Source organism: Diabrotica undecimpunctata, unplaced genomic scaffold (genome assembly GCF_040954645.1).
Source record: "Diabrotica undecimpunctata isolate CICGRU unplaced genomic scaffold, icDiaUnde3 ctg00000709.1, whole genome shotgun sequence".
Taxonomy (NCBI): Eukaryota; Metazoa; Arthropoda; class Insecta; order Coleoptera; family Chrysomelidae; genus Diabrotica; species Diabrotica undecimpunctata.
In genome coordinates, this window is record NW_027311966.1 from 86,292 (window position 1) to 111,296 (window position 25,005).

Genomic DNA, 25,005 nt, shown 5'->3' on the forward strand with positions numbered 1-25,005 from the left:
AATACAGAGGAAGTACCAGAATATTTAATGTTTGGCCATATAGGAAACAGAAAGTGGATTAGTGAATATAATCAGGATATGTTAGAACAAGTAATGCAGAAAGTGAATAACCGAATTAGGAGGAAAGCTGAAAAATATATCAGAAGACAAAATCGAAATATAAAAAAACCAATCACATTTCAAAAAGGAGACCTAGTGTTAATTCGTTCACTTAGAAAAAAGTAATGTTAAAGAAAATCGCTGTAAGAAATTTCAACCAATGTTTGAAGGTCCATACAGAATTGAAAATCAGAATGGACTAAATAGTTATGTGTTAATAGATGCAGAGAACAGACTAAGAGGCATGTTTCATATCAACGACATTTTTCAATATCATGAAGAGATTGAATAATGATTTCTATACCTTTAACACAAATATAATAACACTAATAACTTACTGATATATCCATTTTATTCAATAGACTTGATTTGTTAAATGGTAGATGGTAGATTTCATTATTTTGAATAAATTTGACATCATACTTGTTGAATTTTGTACATATGGAAATTGTTTGGTACCCTAAAAATCATAATTTGGGGTTAGATACAGAATTGATTGTGTAAATGTCTTTATAAAAAGTGTAAAACTTACCAATTCATATGGATGAAAGCCTGTTGAATGGAAATAATTCCCAGATTTTGTCTATAAATAAACAGAACACAATATAGATTATATTTTTAATTAAGGTTATATTTTATTCTCTGATATAATATCCATTGCTCCATTTGACATGACAGTTTGACCATAGAATAGCCGAACTGTGCTCCGTTGTTCTCTGCTTTGACATAGACAGCGAACAGGGATGTATTTGATAGAACAATTAAAATAGGAAATTAAATTATTTCATTTATTATAATTACTAAGGTATGTGGATAAGAAAATTAATATTTAAAAAAATAATAAGTAAATTATTTATTTTAAATTTAATTTTGGGGTGTTGAAATGATATTGTTTAAAAAAATTAATTTATAAGTTATATACTAGATAATTTTAGATATAACAAGTATTTGGTTATTTTAAGAAGTTAAATACTAGAGAATTTAATAAAAATATATTTATGTGAGGGCATTTTAAGAAATTAGCATATAATAATTGTAAAAAGTTGCATTTTAGTAGTTATGATTTTGTAGATATATTTAAGTGAGCCATGTGACTAGGCAACACACTATACCCTCCATTCCAAGTGTCATTTTAAGAATTTTACGAATATAAGTGGGGTTATAGTTGTTTAAAATGTGTAGTTTATTAAATTAGAATGTTAAGTTACTAATTTAATTATATATTCTGATCTGAAAAGCCTAAATGTAAACAAAATTATCAATAAAAAATGAACGAATTCTCCAGAATGCAGAATTTGACCATTGTTTACGGTCGAACATTCTCGAAATAATGATTATGGCGGTGGATCGAACAGATATTTTTTTCGAGAACATCTAAATAGAAGTAATAGAACAAATTGGAACATGATCTCTTACCAGATGATTCTAGAATATCCAAAAAGATATAAATACCCGTGATTTGGATTCAAGATGGCAGTTTTTAGTCAGAAGTCAGGCCAGTTTATTATGAAAGTTAGTAGACACATTTAGTTAGTGAAGTAAATTGTTCAGAATTTTCAAGAAGTCAGTCAGAAAAATTTAGTAAGAAATATGAAAGTTAGTTGGAGTCAGTGAATCAGTTACAAATAGTCCAATTGTTTAATATAGTGAGTTAAATGAAGATTAAAAATTATGCATATATTTAATGCACATTTATAATTATACACAAATAATTATTGAAGATTATAAAAGTATATTAGAAGAATATTGGATGGACATTGGAAGGAATTAAAATTATATTATGATTGGAGATTAGTATAAATCAACTTATAATAATTGGATATTGGTATATTGAAAAGAAGAATAAATATAAATGGTGTTTGCTGGTTTGCTTGGTGGTGTATAAATGCTGGTGAAGAAAACTATATCTTAAATTGGTAGAAGCTGATAATTGGAAAAAGTAATTTCACAGAAACAAGGATAACCGAAGTACGAAGACATTCAGTGATGATTAGAATCTATATAGTGGAGAACAGTTCATTTAGGCATTCAGTGAAAGAAAGGTACAGAATTTTGTTAATATAATTTGGTTAGTGTCATAACAATTTCAATTTTGAAGGTAGTTTGTTTAAATTTTACATTGTCTATAGAATTTAATTAGTTTTATAAGAATATCAATTTAAAGATAGTTTATTTTAAATTTACATTGGCTAGGTTAGATATATATGTGTGTTTCATAATAGTTATAATAAAGATAATTTAAAAAAGTACTTACAAACTAATTCTTTGAGAACCGCGATAAAAACCCTATATTATTAAAAAATACTCATTGCTCATCATTCAAACAAACAATACATCATAACAATATATATATATATATATATATATATATATATATATATATATATATATATATGTAAAAGTAAACCTATGTTTATTTTAAGTGAAACAGCAGGGCTTAGTTATTTTTAGTTATTTAAAGTTTTAGGTTGTATGACTGTTTAAGTTTTATTGACATTGACATATTGTAAATTGTATGGTACAATTGTCAAATTACTTAATGGCGTAAGAAATAGCATTGTTCTTGATTCTCTTTTTAGGTTTGTATATTTGTTAAGTTATTTTAGTTATGTTATTATTGTTAATAATTTATATTGTAGAATTTTAACGATAATAAACTCTTTTTAGACGAATTCAAACTGCTATCTCTTCACATGAATAAGGGTATGATATTACACTTATAAATCAAGAACTTAAGCTGATAAAAAAAATATAGTGATAACTATAAATTTCCAAGCCGTTATTTGGATAAAACGATATTTAAGAATGAATTTTACATCAATGAGAATTTGCATAGCTATAGAAGCAAACAGTAGTGATAGTAAGAAAAATGTATATAAATTTAAGTGGCTGCAGCCAACAGGGTCCCGTTTTTATTATGAAATCCCCTTTGAAAAACAACTTCAAATTGATCATTCTGAACTATTTCATCTGAAAAAAGTGAAGAATATATTAGCATCTATGAAAACAAGAGGATCCTTTAGAACATGTACTATAGCATTAGAAGACAATTTGAAGGAGATTTATTTTGATTCAGATGGTGATGTGGTTTATCAAAGTGAGTACTTACAACAGACCTTATTACCAGTGTATGAGAAGATAGAAACAGCTGAACAATTTCCATCATTTGCTGAGTTGCTCCAGAAATTTAATGACACAAATTTACCTAAAGTTGAAAAGAAAAATTTAAAAAAAATAAAAGATGATTTTGTACTTCGAAATTTTGATGGAAATAATGTTCCAATGAATTCATGGCTCAAGACCTTCGAATCAGAATGTTTGCGATGTGAGGTGGTTGCTGACGAAGACAAGATTTTGATTCTACGTTTGTTTCTTGATGGAATAGCAAAAGAATGGTTTGAATCAAAAATAATAACATTAGGCTTAGATAACAGTTTTGAGGTATGGAAAATTAATTTTTTAGATAGTTTTTGTGAAACAGGTTGGCATAATCATAGGCAAGCTTATTCTTTTAGGTATATAGGTGGTAGTATTGTTGATTATGCGTTTCGTAAAGAAAATTTATTGCTAAATATAAAGAATGATTTTCCCATTGATATACTAATTGATTTAATTGTAACAAATTTGCCAATTTATATACAAGATAATATTAATAGAGCTGACGTTACAACAATGGAAAAATTGGTAGGTGAATTACGAAAATTGGAAAGTTTAGTTATAAAAAAGAAGAATAAATTGGAGACAAAACCAAATTTTTATCAAAAATCTACTATAATACCAGAAGAACAGAAAACTACTTGTCAATATTGTGATAGAAAAGGATTCCCTGGGAGGTTTCATCCAGAGGCAATATGCCGTTTAAAGCAAAAAGATAAAAAGGTAACAAAAGAAAACAAATCAAATGATATTAAATATATTAATAATATTGCTATACAGGAGACACTAAATGAAACAGTAACTGAACAAAAAAACTAGATTTGCTGCCATTGATCAAATTAAAAGTATTCCTAAATAATAAAGAATTATGTGGAGTTTATGACCCAGGCTCAAATGTTACTCTTCTGAATTCGAAGGTGGCAAGAAAGTTAGGATTAGATATTCAAGAAGATAGGAATATGTTTAAAACGATAAATGGCAGAACAAATTTTACAGGAAAACTAATTGCAAAACTGAAAATTAATAAAATTGAGAAAAATATTAATCTTTTTGTAATTAATGATGAATATTTTGAGTACGATATTCTACTCGGATTAGATTCTATTTTAAATTTTCAAATGAAACAAGATTTTGATTTAGAGATTTATCAAAGATTATACGGAAAAATTGAAGAAAAAATCGAAAAATTTAATTATAATATTAATATTACAGAATACTCCATAAACTTTAATGAGGGAATTCCCACAGAACTTTTTGAAGCAAAATTACAACATTTATTGCCATATCAGAAAAATAAAATAGAAATATTACTAAATAAATATGACAATATTTTTGCAAAACATAAATTTGACATTGGGCAGGTTCAAAATAATGAAGCTCAAATTAAACTTTTAGAACATAAATTTGTTGCAAAAAGACCCTATAGATGCTCGATAGAAGACCAAAAAGAGATAGAATTTCAAATAGGACAATTATTAAAAGCAAATTTAATAGAAGAATCATCTTCACCTTTTGCAGCACCTGTTACATTGGCTTTTAAAAAAGATGAAGGATCTAAAACAAGATTGTGCATTGACTTTCGTGAGTTAAACAAATTAATTATTCCTGAACCCCAACCTTTTCCTTTAATTGACGAGATTTTGACCAAAACAAGGAATGCTAGGTTCTTTACTACTTTAGATATAAATTCTGCTTTTTGGTGTATTCCAGTTCGGATAAAAGATAAATACAAGACAGCCTTCGTTACCCAAAGTGGTCATTGGCAATGGAAATGCTTACCTTTTGGGCTTAAAACATCTCCCGCAATATTTCAAAGAATTTTAAGTAATATTATCAGGAAGCATAATTTAAATTCATTTTGTATAAACTACATAGATGACATTTTAATATTCTCATTATCATTTGAAGAACACTTAGACCATATAGAAAGACTTATGAAAGCAATTATTGAAGAGGGATTTAGGCTCAAACTTCTAAAATGTAATTTTGCAAGAGAAGAGGTTAAATATTTGGGACACATTGTGGGACACAATTCAGTTCGTCCGTTACATGATAATTTAATATCGATCAGAGATTTTCCAGCACCAGACACGAGAAAAAAAGTACGACAGTTTTTGGGAAAAGTAAATTTTTACCACAAATATATAAAAGATTCAGCTAGGTTATTAGAGCCACTACATAATTTACTTAGAAAAGATATCAAATTCCACTGGTCTTTAAGCTGCCAAACAGCTTTTGATAGGGCAAAGAATATCCTCTGTTCTGAACCTATACTAGCCATTTTTAACCCAAATGCTCCTACAACTATATATACAGATGCTAGTGTTCTAGGAATTGGTGCGGTTCTGAAACAAAAACAAAGAGATGGAGAAATGAAACCCGTAGCATACTTTTCAAAAAAATTGAACAAATATCAAAAAAATAAAAAGGCTATTTTTTTAGAATGCCTGGCAATTAAAGAAGCAATAAAATTTTGGCAATACTGGCTAATGGGAAGAAAATTTCTCGTTATTACTGATCATAAACCCCTTGAGGGAAGAGAACTTCGTACAAGACCAGATGAAGAATTAGGAGATATGACACATTTTCTTTCACAATTTGACTTCGACATTAAATATGAACCTGGAAAAGAAAATGTAGAAGCAGACTGCCTTTCTAGAAACCCAGTGTTGGAAAATATGAAAAATGCAGAAACATTCATAAGAACAGTAAACCTAGTCACATTAACTGAGATAAAACAAGACCAAAATAATAATCGACAAGTTATAGATACAATGAGAGGAACAATTTTGAACCAAGATATATTTTATAAATTAAGGAAGAATGAAAAAAGAATAATTTTATCCAAAGATTTTGGAAAAGAGTTAATAACAAAAGTTCACAAATTTTATGGTCATATTTGTGCTGGTAAAGTAACAAACAAAATTAGAAATTTTTACTACATTAAGAATATAGATTCACTAGCAAAGGATATCTGTCAAAAATGCGAGATCTGCTGTAAAAATAAAACAAGAATCGGTCCAAAATATGGTCTTCTGTCACAATTGGGTCCAGCAAAAGAACCTTTTCAGATAATGTCCTTAGATACAATAGGAGGATTTGGTGGCAATCGTTCGACAAAAAAATACCTCCACTTACTTGTAGATCACTTCACCAGATATGCGTTTGCAGTTACTTCTAAAAATCAGACCACAGATGATTTCATAAAATTAATCGCCAAAATTCAAGATAAACACCCCATAAAAACATTATTAACAGATCAGTATCCAGGAATTAATTCCAAAATATTTAGAAATCATATGAAACATTTAAATATTCAATTAATTTTTACAGCAGTAGACTGTCCATTCTCGAATGGATTAAATGAAAGACTTAATCAGACATTAGTTAACAGAATAAGATGCAAACAAAATGAAACTAGAATTCGAGCATGGACAAAAATAGCTGAAGAATGTATAGAGGAATACAATAAAACAGATCATTCCGTAACCGGATATAGCCCAGAATATTTGCTTTTTGGAAAAGCAGATCCGATTGTTCCCGAGGAACTGTGTGAGACAACAAATGTATCAAAAGATAAAGAAATAGCCTATAAAAATTCGGTACGACATCATGAATATAATAAAAAACTGTATGACAAAAATAGAAAATCCTATGAATTCAAAGAGGGAGATTGGGCATATGTAGAAAATAAATCAAAACTAAATAGAAAAAAACTTGACGAAGTAAGAGTAGGTCCATTTCAAATAAAAAAACAAATTTCAAATACATTATATGAAGTAGATATTGGATACAAAAAGAATGATATGAATTATTTCCATATTTCAAAATTGATGCCTTGTGATAAACCATATACTTAGATGGTTTATCATACCTTTTTGGTAGGGGGATGTAAAAGTAAACCTATGTTTATTTTAAGTGAAACAGCAGGGCTTAGTTATTTTTAGTTATTTAAAGTTTTAGGTTGTATGACTGTTTAAGTTTTATTGACATTGACATATTGTAAATTGTATGGTACAATTGTCAAATTACTTAATGGCGTAAGAAATAGCATTGTTCTTGATTCTCTTTTTAGGTTTGTATATTTGTTAAGTTATTTTAGTTATGTTATTATTGTTAATAATTTATATTGTAGAATTTTAACGATAATAAACTCTTTTTAGACGAATTCAAACTGCTATCTCTTCACATGAATAAGGGTATGATATTACACTTATATATATATATATATATATATATATATATATATATATATATATATATATATATATATATATATAATATATATATATATATATATATATATATATATATATATATATATATATATATATATATATAATATATATATATATATATATATATATATATATATATATATATATATATGTATATATGTATATATTCTTGTAAAAGTCATTAAAGAAATTGTGCTAGCTTGTCAACAAGTAGGCCTTTTAGTAAAAACCATTATTTGCGACCAAGGGTCATCAAATGTAGGTTCGATAAAGAGGCTATATGAGGAAACCAATTAATATTTTATTCGGAAAGGAGAAAATAATAGTCTCTTTGGTGTTCTTATTGGTGGTAAAGAGGTAGTTCCTTTATATGATCCTCCACATTTACTAAAAGGTGTGAGAAATAATTTTTTAAATATAATTTAAAATTCAAATGGAGAAAGGCACAATATGAAGTGCTAAATGGGATTATATAAAGAAACTCTTCGAAATTGGGGGCACTGAAGATGACGATTATAAATTATGTAAAAATCTAACCATTTCCCATATAGTTGGGATCAAACTGAAGCAATAAGAGAACAAACAGAAGTCCTCAAAACAATTTCCAGGGAGCTAGATAACATAAAAGGTTTCTTAAATGAATTATAAGTTTTTTTTTAATTAAATTTTTAAATTATATGAAGTTTTGTTTGTTTTTCTGTCTCTTCAATCCTAAACCTCTGGATATAGTGTAGCAGTTATCTTGGTGTTATGTATGTATGCAGATACTATCAGTAGTGTTTATTATTACAACTTGGACATCCACTAGTTTGTTGTACATAGTTTTTTTCAAGTTTATTTTTAGTTCAACTTCATTGTTAGCTGCATTTAGGTCGCTTATAAGTTCTGCAGGATTATTAGCCATCAGAACAATGTCATCTGCAAACCTCACATGGCTGATGTATTCTCCATCAAACGATAGGCCTTTGTTCTGCCAGTTCATTTTGCTTGATATATTTTCTAGAGTTGTACGGAAGACCTTTGCTAAAGTCTCTATGTATGGATGGTCAAAACTTCTATCACTGTTATTTATAGTATTTATACTTCTGTTTTGTAGTAATACTTCTATTACTAAAGCTAAAGTATATTTCATATACTTCTGTTTATAGTAATACTTCTATTACTAAAGCTAAAGTATATTTCATATACTTGACATATTGTTCTTATAATATCACTTGCGTGGAGGCTCCTTCCGTGCTCCCCAGATTAAGTGAATAATACATAATAATATATTAAATAGAATATTCAAAGCCATAAATAAGTACGTTATTCTGTTTTGGTTAAATTTATTCAAATATTCGCTATTCTACCGTTTAAAATTTAATGTTTTTAAAATAAAGGTATAAAACAACAAGTATTTTATATATCCATGTTATTTTATTAGGCAACCATCAATACATCCCATCATTTTACTCAGAATTAGGCAACCATATATACATTTATTTCAATCTATGGATTTCTAGGGATATTTTAATGTTCAATAGGGAGAAGATTTACAGTCGGTCCGCCGGATCTTTGCACAAGTATGACATTATTCACGAATTATTTTTTATGTTACGTCTCTTTCCTACTCACAGAAACTAAAACTATTAACTTAAACCGCCTGTCCATACTAGAGCTGTGAAGTTTAGTTCAGTGCCTGGATTTCGATCTCGCTCATTAAAATGAATAGTACAAAAGAGTAGTTCGTTTAGTTCATTTAGTTCACTGATTCATATGACATACTATTGACATTGAGATGGGAGAATCAAATATAAATTAGTTCAAGTAGATCATTCAGGAACATTTTATTTTGACAAATGACATATTTTTGTAAATATAAAAGTAACCTATAAAATTAAAATTGTATTTGTTACCTATATTAAAATAATAAGAATCATTAATAAGATCATCGAAAAGAATAAAACGATAAAACGTTCCTACAATATGGAAGTGCAATTAGAATTACCTAGTAGTTTTAGGAGTTGTTAAATACTTTTGCCTATTATGGGTATTTATTTGCCTATTATATAAAATGGGTAATTTACTAATTTATGGACAATGTATTATTAGGGAATAGTGAATATCTAGTACTCAACTACTAATGGCACCATTGTAGAATCTTCAGACAGCAGTTAAAGTGCAGTATATTCACAAATGGCTCAAAGAATTGTTATTGAAAGAACATTTTGTATTTTGAATAGATTTCCCATTTTAATAGGTGAAATGAGATGTAATTTACCTTTCATTAAAGGAATAATAACAGCTTGTGTAGTTTTAAGTACATAATATTGCAGTAGTTAATAGAAAAAACATTGAAATACTGGCAAAATAGGATGCTATTGATAATACAGAACAAGTGCTGTGGCAGTACATTTTCTCAACAAGGAGCAAAACTAGTGCAGTGCAACAAATTTTTGTGTGTCCGTTTTAAAATATTATTCACATTTTACCCTTAGCTTCCGTTTAGATTTTTTTGACAGTTACTTTCCAATGGTACTTTTAAGTCCCCCTTATTTTTTCATTCATAACTTTGTAAAATAAGCTAAAAGTGTTTTCTTCCTAACAATCTTTTAGAACAGCTACAAATCTTATTGTGTATTTAAAAGAAATCATTTGAAGTATTAAACATCCGCTGATAACTAATAGATGATATATTATCTAAAAAACAAACTCAAACTTCTCAAACTAGATTTTCTTCAATGCTTGGATTAAGGGTAACAGAATTTGGTGGTACTCAAAGGTACTGTGGGTAGACTAAGTCAAGCTTAAATGGTTAATGTTGATAATTTGATTTTGTCAGACTGTAATTTGATAATAAATTTATGAATAAATACATTATATTTGTGTTTGATTATTGATTGAGTATTGATTTTAAGTAAATGTACATTACTTCGCATTCCATTAAAAGGAATCCCACTAGCAAAAAAGTATAAACAAAAAATTGTGTTAACTGAAAAAAATAATAATGAATAATCAGTTTTATAATATAATTTGTTTATTAATTATTTTTAACAGTATGCTTACATAAACAAATGGCTGATGGTACGAAAACAAAAGTCTAGAGCTTTTCATTCATTTCATTTATAAATGCTAATACATATATAAGCCATTAATATTTCAAAAATTACACCTTTGTTTTATTGTGTTAATCGGTTTCTACCAATGACATATAATATCTAGATGCAGCCAATACTGGATAAAGTGATGTTAACATGATTACCTTTGTTGTTGTTTATTATTTTGATACGAAGTTGACCTATCTAATCAAAAGTTCATATGTCATTGATTGTGTTTGTTTGCTACTATGAAAAGCAAATTTTATTTAAACATTTTGAGGGTTATTACTTAATATTTTAGTGAAATTCCATTTAAATGTATTGTTTGTGTTCCCAAGTCCAAAAAGTGAAACATCACTTTTCAGGTACCTGAGTCATTTTTGTTTTACAAACATTAGGTTATGTGTTGATAATCAGAGAAGGCGTTTAGTTTATTTAATAAATAGATTATTATACATTACACTGAATACTTAACAATTTCAAATGTTTTTGTTTTTTTTTTATTAAAATAATTTAAATATAATTTTTCTAACAAGTTTTTAACTTCATGATTTCATCATTTAGATACTTTCAACCTGAATAGGTCTTTATGGGTAGATATTATATGCCATTGGTTTACACCTATTGTTATTTGTTATGTTGGTTATCTGTTGAATAGAATACTCTAGTTTTGGATTGAGAACTTTAACACATCCTAAACTATTCCACAATGTCCAAAGCATATTTGTAAATACAAATTTATTGAAATTACATCTATATATCATGTCAGATTCTATTGAATTTAATAAATATTATACATATATGATCACTCCAACTATTAAACACTTACAACCATTGTTTACAAATTATGTTTAATTACCTTAAACTGTTTGTAATTACTTAAGTTTCAATAACTATTTTCTTTTTTAAATTACTATTAGATAACAGAATACTCTAGTTTTGGATACAGAACTTTAAAAAATCCTAAACTATTCCACAATGTCTAAAGCATATTTGTAAATACAAATTTATTGAAATTACATCTATATATCATGTCAAATTCTATTGAATTTAATAAATAGTCTATGTATATGATCATTGCAACTATTAAACACTTACAAACATTGTTTACAAATTATGTTTAAATATCTTAAACTGTTTGTATTTACTCAAGTTTCAATAACTATTTTCTTTTTTAAATTACTACTAGATAACAGAATACTCTAGTTTTGGATACAGAACTTTAAAAAATCCTAAACTATTCCACAATGTCTAAAGCATATTTGTAAATACAAATTTATTGAAATTACATCTATATATCATGTCAAATTCTGTTGAATTTAATAAATATTATATGTATATGATCATTGCAACTATTAAACACTTACAAATGTTGTTTGCAAATTATGTTTAAATATCTTAAACTGTTTGTATTTACTCAAGTTTCAATAACTATTTTTTTTTTAAATTACTACTAGATAACAGAATACTCTAGTTTTGGATACAGAACTTTAAAAAATCCTAAACTATTCCACAATGTCTAAAGCATATTTGTAAATACAAATTTATTGAAATTACATCTATATATCATGTCAAATTCTATTGAATTTAATAAATAGTCTATGTATATGATCATTGCAACTATTAAACTGTTATTGCAACTATTACTTAAACTGTTTGTGATTACTTAAGTTTCAATAACTATTTTCTTTTTTAAATTACTACTAGATAACAGAATACTCTAGTTTTGGATGGAGAACTTTAACAAATCCTAAACTATTCCACAATGTCCAAAGCATATTTGTAAATACAAATTTATTGAAATTACATCTATATATCATGTCAAATTCTGTTGAATTTAATAAATATTATACGTATATGATCATTGCAACTATTAAACACTTACAAATGTTGTTTGCAAATTATGTTTAAATATCTTAAACTGTTTGTATTTACTCAAGTTTCAATAACTATTTTCTTTTTGAAATTACTACTAGATAACAGAATACTCTAGTTTTGGATACAGAACTTTAAAAAATCCTAAACTATTCCACAATGTCTAGCATATTTGTAAATACAAATTTATTGAAATTACATCTATATATCATGTCAAATTGTATTGAATTTAATAAATATTGTATGTATATGATCATTTACTTACAAATGTTGTTTAAAAATTATGTTTAAATATCTTAAACTGTTTGTATTTACTTAAGTTTCAATAACTATTTTCTTTTTTAAATTACTACTAGATAACAGAATTATCTAGTTTTGGATACAAAACTTTAACAAATCCTAAACTATTCTACAATGTCTAATGCATATTTGTAAATACATAAAATAAAAAAATGCATTAAAAATAAAAAAGTAATGATTTATAAATTTGAGTTTAAAAATAATATCTTGCTAACTCTTGAACTTTTTAAAGCAGAACGTTTTTGAGTTAGTGTTAGTCCTGCTTTTGAAAAAATACGTTCACATGGAACCGATGTAGCCTGAATGCATAGTCTTTTTTTGATATAGTTAAATAATGTTGGATACACATGTTTTCGGGTCATCCACCAAGCTAAAGGATCTTCACTTCTGCTTATAAGTGGCTCACTCAAATATCTATCTAATTCTATAATAGCTGCAGACGTCGAATTTGTTTCTTGCAATAAATTACCAACATCTTGGTCAAAATGAGACCATAATGTTGGTTGTTTTATTGCTGATGATGAAGATGGTACAACAGTCTCTGGTATTGCTTGCAGTTTTGTTTTATTGTTATTATAAATTACACTTACTTTTCTTCGCAAATTAATTACAGCAGTTAAATATTTGCTCTCCTCTTTGAATCCATACTTTTTAAATCGAGGATCTAAAATCGTTGATTTAGCCAAAATGGCATTATTTTCAATATCACCAAAGCGATCGAAAAATTGGTTCAGCATATCTGCGACAACTTGCTTTACTTCTTCCAAATTAGAACTATTTTTTAAAGCTCTTAGATGTTCATATATGGCACGAACAAAAATAAGTATTTTTGAAGAAGTCACATTTTTTTCTGCACTGATTTCATTAGTGATTTCCTTAAAAATCTGTAGGACATCTATTAACTGGTCCAATATGGACCATTCATGGCCAGTTATGTTATTGAGGTTTGGACATTCTAACGCTAACGTGGAAATTATGGCATCCTTAATTTTACATGCCCGATCGACCATGTCAAGCGTTGAATTCCAACGTGTTCGTACATCCTGCTTAATTTTAAGTTCAGGCAATCCCATCTGAACTTGTGCTTTTGTTAATTTTGATAATGCTGCAGAACTTTTCTTAAAGAACGCTACAATTGATTTCAGTTTCTCCAAAGTCGGATCTATTGTTTTAAGACCATGCCGCACTAAAAGATTGATCAAATGTGCAAAACAACCACGTCAGTTCCATCCACCTTCTCGCACTGCAGCAAGAACATTAGGTGCATTATCAGTGACCACACATACTATTTTTAATTCAATCTTTCACTCTTTGAATTTATCAGCCAAAAGTTTTGCTAAGTTTTGTGCAGTATGTCTTTCCTCATAAGCAAAACAGTCCAACAGATGGGACCTTAATTTTAATTGAGACTGCTCTTCGATAATGTAATGAGCAGTAATTGCAACAAAGCTCTCATTATTTGTGGATGTCCAGCTATCCGTGGTAATACAAATAAACTCAACTTGAGTTAATTAAATCTCGATTTTTTCGCGATTTGATTGGTGCAGTTGTTCCAATAAATTGTTGCTGATAGTTTTCCTTGATGGTACATTATAATTAGGGGACAGCATCTCAAAGAGTTTCTTAAATTCTACTTCTTCTACAATTTTGAATGAATGGTAACCTTTCACAATAAACCGTAATATTTGTAAGTCAATTTCTTTACTTCTAGCAATCGATAGTGGTTTCTTACTGTAAGCAAAGTTAGTTAAAACTGATTGAGTCTTTAGTTTTTTTGGTTTAGGTTCAATGTTCTCATCTTCACTATAAACACTAACACCAGACATCGTATCGGCACAGGTACTCGTACTTGGTAAATTATAGTCTCTGTAACTTGTACTTGTTTCTTGTAACTGGGTTTGTTCCAAAGATACTGTTACACCGGTAACCCCTTTCCTGGAAATACTAGTTGTAGGATGTTTCGTCTTCATATGACGATTCAAATTACCCATTGAACCATTTTTTGTCGACAAAATCTGTTTGCAATACAAACATTTTGCATTACATTTGTCGTTTAAAATTTCAAAATGAAACCAGATATCACTTCTTTTAGGAGCCATTCTTACCACTAAAAACTACTAAATTACCAACCAATGAAATATAAATATAAAAATTGAAGAAGTGATCACTACGAATCAACAAAACAAGAAGAAAATTGTACAAATACAAATATACAAGCAGTTCAAACACCTTGCACTGACGTGTATTATGTTACAACTAAAAGTCTGGGTTTTCAGTTTTTCGTTTTTCCTCGAAATACACCTATTCAAACAAAAACAACGCTTTATAAAATAACGGTTTTTAACAAACTTAATGGAAAAGTATACTACAATCATAGCACACTACAACAACCAGTATTCTCACTCTACCGCGGTACCTTTGATCTTTTTAGACAAAATTCGGTGACCTTGACGCCATATTTTCTGGACGAAAACCGTGGACTGGCCCTGCACATATGGACGCGACAGAGCCGACTTTGATTTATTTAACAAAATTGATTTTAATTTCAACCAATTTCAAAACTCTTCTTGCTACTCTTTCATTCTTCGAGAAATTAAAAAAAAAACCTAAAATTGTTTTGCGTTGTATTTATGATTTTGTTTTCTAAAGTTTCACAACTATTTGTTACAGAACTGTCTTATACACTATCAAAAAAAAATCAAATGGAGAGTTATGCAACAGTTTTTAATAAATATGCTAGTTTTAAAGCTGTATGGTTATAAAGTAGAATAAAATGCAAAGTTTCATTTCAAAATTCAAATACAGAGTTTGAAATCAGTTAATATATTTTAATTATATCTCACTAAAAACACAAGAGGATGTGAACAAAACTCCTAAATATGTATATTGATTAGTGATTGATCTTACCTGTTCATTGTAATAGACTATTTTGACTTGTTATTTCGATATAAACGATTAAATAATGTGTTATTGATGTTTCCAAATAATCATTTTATTATTTTTTCTTTTAGTTTTGTTTTCATATTTTTGAGTAGGGAAATTTCTGTTATTGAATTTTAATAAATAGTACAAACGTACACGGCTAAATAAAGTTGTACAATATTTGAGTGGACTTTGTTTAAAAGGTGACTAAAAGTTATGGTACTAAGTCGAGAAACATGTTTTACTAATATTCGGCTTTACAGCTAATATGTCAAAATTCTTTTGAAAGAGAATGTCAAGTATACCTACTTATAAAGTCAGCAGAATCACCAGTAGGGATTTTTAGATTACCAAATGTGTCACCGGTTCTATTTTTATATACATTAACATATTGATATACAGTTTTAGCCGACAAATTAGTTACACTTTTTGAGTAGCTGTCTGGTATATTATTTTTAAATAATATATTAGGGCTGGGTAAACAAAATTTGCTACACAAAACATTTTTGTAAAACTTTTGGCCCCTTGAAGTACATTAAGAGACATCCTGTTTAAACTGATTACTGAATCTTCTACCTCTTGCCTTTTTTCTAGACTGTAAAATTTGAACATTTATGAAATTAGCTAAATTTAACGAAGGACAAAATTTAGATGTAAGTGCCATGTAGTCTTCAATTGTCACATTATCGACACATTTCTTTTCTGTAGAATGTACAGAATGTTTTCTGAATTTTTTATTTAAATAATGGTTTTCCTTCCATAATTTTATAACTGTACTTCATAGCACAATTTTTCTTTGAGTTTTTTCTTACAATCCTTGTTGATGTACATTAGACGTCTAACGGAATCGTACAAAGTGCTAAAAGTAGCGTCATCCTGTTAATGGTAAGAATGTATTTGTGGAAATAAAAAATAAATTTTTAAATGAACTTCATTTATTATTACATGTTGCATTAGATATTACATTTATTTGTTTATTTAATAATAACAAAGGTGACAGACCCACTGTCAAAATTAGACAAAAATACATTGTAGATAAATACAATTACAGATAAAAATCAAATATACATGTATAAAACAAGTACACATTAAGTTTACAAAGTATCATTTTGTAGTTTAAAATTTCAGAAGTTAAACAAATTATATCTCATGAGCACTGGTTTGCATGTATGAGAAGTCAGATCATACCTATATTTGAACCATAATTAGTTCTGCGATGAGATATATGGAAATGTAAATTCTGAAGAAGTGAACGGGAAGGAATATGAAAAGAAATTAGCTAAAGCAATTTAGGAGTATGGATTATTCTATAATTAATTGCTTTTGTTCAAATGTGATTTTGAATGATATTTTACATTTTTGTTTACTTGATCTTGATTAATGTCAATATAATTAATTATTAATTAATTAGAAGAAACACTCTAATACATTTTTATGGAATATGATCAGATATTTTAGTTATATCTCACTAAAAACATAAGATAATGTGAAGAAAACCCCTAAATGGGTATATTAATTATTGATTGATATTATCTGTTCATTGTAATAAAAAAGAGTATTTTGACTTATTATATTGTTATAAACAAGTAAATAATGTTTTATTGATGTTTCCAAATAATCAATTTATTATTTTTTCTTTTGGTTATATTTTCACGTTTTTCAGTCTTGAAATTTCTCTTCATGAATTGTAATGAATATTATAAACATACACAGCTAAATAAAGTTATACAATATTTTATTTTAATAATATTCGGCTTTGCAATTAATATGCCAAAGGAATATGAAAAGAAATTAGCTAAAGGAATTTAGGGGTATGGATTATTCTATAAACAATTGCTTTTGTTCAAATGTGATTTTGAATGATATTTTACATTGTTGTTTACTTGATCTTGATTAATGTCAATATAATTAATTAGAAGTAATACTCAATACATTTTTATGGAATATGATCAGATATTTTAGTTACATCTCACTAAAAACATAAGATAATGTGAAGAAAACCCCTAAATAGGTATATTAATTATTAATCGATATTATCTGATCACTGTAATAAAAAAAGAGTATTTTGACTTTTTATATTGTTATAAATAAGTAAATAATGCTTTATTGATGTTTCCAAATAATCAATTTATTATTTTTTCTTTTGGTTATATTTTCATGTTTTTCAGTTTCAAATTTCTCTTCATGAATTTTAATGAATAGTACAAACGTACACAGCTAAATAAAGTTCTACAATATTTTAGTGGAAATTGTTCACAAGGGTGGCTAAAATTTATTGTACTAAATAGAGAAACATATGTTTTAATAATATTCGGCTCTACAGCTAATATGTCAAAATTCTTGTGAAAGAGACAGTGAGACAGTCAAGTATACTAATAAAGTTAATAAAATCACCAGATAGATAAATTACACCTAGATTGGTAACAGGGATAGCCAAGGTCAAATCATGTTCGGATTAGGCGCCCATTCGCTTGGTGGCGCTGCTAGTCTCGTTCCTGCACGGAGTGAGTGTGCTGTGATCAAGTCAAAGTTGAGTTTAGACAAATACGGCGCCATATTTGTATTTGTTTTATTTTTTATAATTTATTTTATAATTTAAAATTTTTTGTATAAATAGTGCAAAATCGTACAATTTTCGACGATTTTTTATTATGGAATCGAACACATTACATGGAATAACAATGTAGAGACGAAGAACTGAACAAAAAAGATGTGTTCCAGATTGCATGGATACTACCAAAGAATATAGACGCTTAAGCGTCTATATTCTTTGATACTACTTTTTTAAGTCCAGGACATTATATGGATATGTTTGATAAATGGGTGAATGCTGTTAAGAGCCCTAATTAGAGAATGCTGCAAAAGAAACTATTTATAACAATTTTCGTGTATGCGCTAGTCATTTTAAAGAGGAAGATATAGTCAATGTTGGAAATAGCGGTATTACGAGAACAGCCGTTCCGAGTTTGTTTTTACCAGGACCAGGTAAGAACTATTATACCACTGACCTATATTCTTATTCACATTATATCTGACCTTTTACTATAAAATTAGTTTATAAATTTAACCTAAAATTATATATTATAAAACCAGTCTTACTTAGCTTAGTATTTGAATTATTTGTAGGTGGTGGTTCAACAACTATCTTAAAAAGCATCACCTTAGAGAGGGTTCGGCATAAATTTCTACAGGTGTGCGCCTTTCAAAGTTGGATTAGATTAGCAGACCATGACTACACTATCATGGAGAGGTCTATGAGCTTGCCTGCTTTAAGTATGAGGAGGGATCTGTCCCTCTCTTGTGAGTGAGATTGGTCTTAGAGTACCATATTATAATACCATGGTTTGCCTCATCTATGTACTTTTAATGTTCCATTTTGTAAAACAACCTATGGTGCTAATAGCCCACTGAATAGATACTTATCTTTGTTAAACAACCTAAATGTAAATGTATTTAATATGTCCCTCAATAAATATATAAATATTAGTAGAAGAGTTACTGGTACCATAGAGTTTGGAAACTTAACTGTGTAAAATACTTCATGTTTTTATTGTAACTAGGTAATACTTTACATATTTTTTTATTTTTGTTATGTTATTTTTCCATCTTTATTGTTTGTGCTGGATTTTAGAATCATAGAACTAACTGTTGGGTTTATAGGTTTTAAAATGTCATTACATCTTTAATTATATATATATATATATATATATATATATATATATATATATATATATATATATATATATATATATATATATATGTATGTGTACATGCATGTGTTTGTGTACATAATATATTTTTATTTCACATTATTTAATTTTATTATCTTAAAATACTGTGTACTTAACCACTAAGTTGTAACACTTAATCGGCTTGTCCCGTATATTAGCCTGCATCCACATAGACAGCGGTAAGGCATTCAGAGTTATGAATAAATAAATTTGAATGTGTTGACAGGGATCTTTCCTATTCTGTTGATGACAGGGATGGGATGTCTGATCTTAAGATGACATACTGGTGAAAAAATCTGTTGATTGTAATTGTGTTTGTCATTTCAGGCATAAAAACATTATTATCCTCTGTTGTTTGGAGTTTATACTGAGCAAATAAAGTTACTATATCAGGTTTTAGCAAAGCTTACATTCTGGGTGAAAACTTTAAGCATACCTTAGAAATAAATTATTTACCTTATCCATTGTTCTTTTTTTTTGTTCGTTTTTTCTATTTGCTATCATTCGGTTATTCCTCATTCTTGGGTTTTCTTTTTGCAAGAAGCAATATTTTGCTAATCTAATCAAAATCATAATTTTGTTGATAACCAGAATATTTTTCTGGAACTCATATTATGATTCTGATTATAAGAATAAAAGTATTATCATATAAATATATAACATATAGTATGAGTATAAATGTATATAAACTTCTTTCTAGAACTAAATCATTTAATTGTTCTGTTTCCAACTTAGCAGGGTCCTTGAGTTCTCTCTTTCTGTGAGTAGAACGCCAGACTGTAAGAGTTTTCACTGACCACTGATAGTGTGTGTTATTGCATTAGGATGAAAGTACTACAAAAAACTCAGAATGTCTGATGGCTGTCTGTTGCTTATTAGGCTTTAATTTGACATTAGAATTACAAAAAAAATATTTAAATACTGACAAGTTCCTGTCACAACATTTAGAACACTAAATTATACTACATTCACCCGTCCCTATTTTTGAACAAAATATTGCAACTATTTTGGTTTATTTTTAGCTCCAGCTGATTTACAGCTACAATGAAAATCTGAATTTTCCAATCTTGGTTCATCATTATCATCAGGTTTTTGAACAGGTAAATTTTTTGTCTCATCTGGTATTTATTTAGTAGTGGAATTCTCTAGTGTGTTATTTGGACCTTCATCATTATCTTCATTCAATAATATAACAATTCAACAGTAAACTTCTTATATAGTGCAGAGCACATGGTAAAGCAGTTTTCCATTAAGTGAATTCTAAATTTTTGGTTTTCTATGCTAGATTCACCAATTTCCATATAACTCATTGTATTTTTCGACTTAACCATTTTCTTCATGATTATATGGTGTTGTTCTACTTGAATATATTCCTTTAGAGTGTAGATAATTAATAAATTCTTGTGAAGTAAAGCTAGTTCTCCTTGTTAGATTTGATATATACCGTCATTCTATATAAACCAAATAGTGATTTTATCTGTAATTGGTTAGAATTGCTTTTCTACCAGATAATGTCTGCATTTTTTTAAATACTTCAACTCATTTGCTTTTTTTTCAATTGCATAATGTTTTTATTCAGAATCTGTGAGGGTATGTGTGAAAAAAGCAATTGGTTTTCCAGATTGATTGCTTCGCTTATGTAATCGTAGATTAATTTTTTAAAAGCATGTACTTATCTTTACCTTCTAGGGATTTATCTTTAGATTCATTGCTTTCTAAAAAATTCTTGAATGTTATATACTTACTAATGTTTGAATTCTTTGGTGGAAGTTTGACAGTTTGGACCAGCCTCTAGTTTATCTGGTCTAAAGTACTTCCCCATTGTAAATTTATGCGAATAAAATTGTAGTAAAATGTCTTTTGCAGAATTAGGCTTTTATTCACATAGAACTTGATAAGAATGACAAAACAATTATTTAAATACTGACCCGTTCTTGTCACAACATTAAGAAAACTAAATTATACTACACATGGCTTGTATTATTAATATTTCTTGTAACACATATAACATTTCTTGTAACATTTTTATAAATAAAGATTTTATTCTATATTTTATTCTGTAATTTTTTTAACCACTTTGGCATTTTAATGTAATGGAAAATAAATATAGTCCCAACATAACAAGAAAACCCAAAAAGTATACGAAAAATATTTATTATCGTATAGGATAAGGATTTTTCTTGTTATTTTAGGATTATATCGATTTTCCTTTACTTTAAAATGAGTTCACAATCCTAGGTAATATTACTAAACTTTTGAATTTAGCGCCATGTATATATAGTTATGCGCCCGATCACTAGGTGATGCGCCAATCATTGTTTTATTCCTTAACACGGAAGTTTCAATGCTAGATGGTAGTGATGGTAGTGTGCTATGATCACCAGTAGGCATTTTTAGATTACCATATGTCTCACCAGTTCTATTTTCATATCCGTTAAATATGAATATACAATAGTATCTCACAAATTGGTTACACTTTTTGAGTATATGCCACATATTTCACAACTATGGAATTCTTGGGCATTTCGCATTTTAAGGCACTCTAACCTAACCAAATATATCTCCTCAAGGCACCGCGTCACAGTGTTGCCGTATTTATTTTAGTAAAATATGTATATGAATGTTACAAATATAAAGTTACTTTTACGAAAAAATAATTTGTGTTATGAGAAGCTACAAATTTTAAATAAGTATAAAACTTGCCATATTTTTTTTTGTAAAATGTATACGAAGGTTTAAAATATAAGTTACTTTTACGAAATTATAATTTGTGTTATGAGAAGCTATAAGTTACATTTATACAAGTTTTAAATAAGTATAAAACAAATATTATATACGGTAATTTAATTAATACTATTAATTTTTTATATCGTTGTAATCAATTTTATTGTATATGCATTTGATTATCTTTAATTTAACTAAAATCTATGAATTTTTATATAATTTCAATGCATTTCCTATTAATTTTTATATGCATTTCTTTAATATTATGTGAGAGTATGAAAAAACTGGAGACTTGGCAACTCTGACACCATTTAAGAGTATGTTAACTGTCATATAAAAGCTTGGCTAGGTTAGAGTGCCTTAAAATGAATTTTTCAATTGTCAATATACTTCTTTTCTGTAGACTGTAACTTCTGAAGTTTATTTTTTAAATAATGGTTTTTCTTCCTTAATTGTATAACTGTACTTCATAATACATTTTTTCGGGGAGTATTTATTGATAACTGTTGTGACACTTGAGTTGAACTTGGTGTTACTGGAAGTGTAGTTACATGTTCAGGTTCTCCATGGAATATGTTGTTTTTACCAGGAGTAATAGTAATATCCTGAAGTACAGTTATAGTGGATGGTTTATGTTTAATACTAACATTTTTCTCTATATCCATAGCTGAACTTTTCTCCACTTCGGACGATTTTCACATTTGGTCCCATTGAAGTTAGCTATAATGAGCCGTCAATTTAAGTTCATAGAACAAATTTTTGACATTTGACTGTGTTGTCATGTCTTTATAATGTATGTGTTGTAGGCTTCAATTACAAATAGAAAAGCTTTCAAAAATACATTTTTATTATATTATTATATGAATTATGCAATGTTTTTATTTTTTACTTTTTTTTATATACAACACAAACGAATAAAAACTCGTTTCTTCTCATAGTATTTGCAGTTAATTATTACAAATTTTTGCCTTTGATAGATAAGCTGATAGATTTGGCAATCCTCAAATCACCCGTTGCCAGATTGTTACAGATGGTCACCAGATGTATGGTATGGTAAAGAAAGTACCTGAATGTGAATACTATTCTTATTATTCTTTGAAAGAATTTCTTTCTTACTTACTGTTAGATTGTTACCGTTCAGTGTTAGTTGTGAAATCGATTTATTGGATTTTTTTTCAATTTTGTTTTGTTGTTTCAATTTTGTTTGAATTTAATTTTTTAAAATGCCAGTTAATATTGTGGACCCTCAAATGCTCTTTAATGTAGCGCAAATGAGGGAAGACAGAATAACTTTAGCGGATTTATCATTTACTGATAAGTTTCAGTGGCTGCGTTGCGTTGCGGCGCCTAATAAAAAATAGCATAATATGCAATTTATGTAACATTAGTAAAAATTTAATTAAGCGAAGCAGCCGCGGGGACGGATACAAGTGGTTTTGTAATAGATGTGGTGAGGCAAGTTCGATACGCAATGAATCCTTCTTCTCGCGAAGTAATTTGTCGTTGAAGCAGATAGTGACCATTATGTATGGATTTGCCAAAGATTTTACTCAACTGCAAATCAGGGAGGAAGCAAGAATCAGTGCGAGAAGTGGAACTATTGTCGATTGGTACAATTTTTGCAGAGAGGTTTGCACGACGTTTGTAACTCAGCATCCTGTAGAAATTGGAGGATTTAATGAGAACGGTCAACCGATAACTGTGGAAATAGATGAATCGTACTTCTTTCACAGAAAATACCACCGAGGCGCTTTTAGGCCCGGAAAATGGGTTTTTGGAGGTGTCGAGAGAGGTAGTGGGACAGTCTTTATTGAACAGGTGGAAGCAAGGGATGAACAAACACTTCTGCCCATTATATCCAGGTATGTTATTGTTAAAATATATATTCAGGGAATAAAGTAATATTCTTTTTAGAATGATTTTACCGGGAACCATCATTAATTCGGATGGATGGAGAGCTTACGCAAATATCGGTCGCATGGACGGTGGTGTGTATGAACATAGGGTTGTTGTTCATCAGCAACACTTTGTTGATCCGGATGACGACAGTGTTCATACACAGAGTATCGAAAGTGTATGGATGCGGGCAAAAAAAAGCTGCGTAGACAGTGCGGAACATCCAGGGAACTGTTTCAGTCATATCTAGATGAGTTTTTATGGAGAGAACGTGTAAAAAACAGTAACCAGTTCTCCGAGTTTTTGATTTGCGTTACGGAACAATATGTAGTTTAGTTTAAATTTATTTAGTATAATAGTAATTTTAGTTAGTAGTTAGTTAACTTTAGAATTATTTACATTACTAAGGCTAGTCAGGTTAGTCTGAAATTTGACTTACATATATATATTACATAGTACATTTTTTACCGCTTAGTAGTAGTTTTCCGCTATTTTTTATTCAAAAACTGATATTTGACATAAATTTTAAACTGCAGCCGCCATTTTATAGCTGCTCACAACGATATGCGTGTTCGTTGTGTACATTTTTTAACCAATGTTGCCGCACTTTTCAGAGATATTGTTTATTGCGAAAATACTAATTCTCGATTACAATCATAAAGGCATAATAGAGTGATTCATATAACTGAGTTTAATGCATTAACTTATGTTCATTTAGATTTGATTGGATTTCTTTAGTTTAGGTTTTATTTTGTTACCAATAAACGAGTTTTTGCGAATGAGTGCAATTTCATTTTGTTTTTCATTGGTTGCATTGGTTATTTAACTTATTTTAATTTAACTTTTTAGGTTTGACTGGATTAGGTTAGGTTTTATTTTGTTATTAAATAGTCAGTAACGAGAACTCTTATTACTAATATGTACTAGATATACTCTTATCAACTGTACTCAAATTATACTCAAATTCAATATATTTACTCCGCAAAA

At 28.3% G+C, this 25,005-nt stretch overlaps 1 protein-coding gene and 1 long non-coding RNA gene across 2 annotated transcripts in view; one reads left to right on the forward strand and one right to left on the reverse strand.

Moving 5' to 3' along the window:
* The window catches only part of LOC140431359 (uncharacterized), a 63,459-nt gene extending 47,547 nt beyond the window's left edge, over positions 1–15,912 (reverse strand). The window contains exon 1 of the mRNA XM_072519296.1: positions 15,137–15,912. The gene's annotated coding sequence lies outside the window, so the exon portion shown is untranslated. The remainder of the gene's footprint in view (positions 1–15,136) is intronic.
* A 2,164-nt stretch (positions 15,913–18,076) lies between these two features.
* On the forward strand, positions 18,077–21,453 carry LOC140431366 (uncharacterized). The gene is made up of 2 exons (XR_011949660.1): positions 18,077–18,652; positions 18,794–21,453. It is a non-coding gene; the product is annotated as an uncharacterized lncRNA (long non-coding RNA).
* The last annotated feature ends 3,552 nt before the right edge of the window (positions 21,454–25,005 follow it).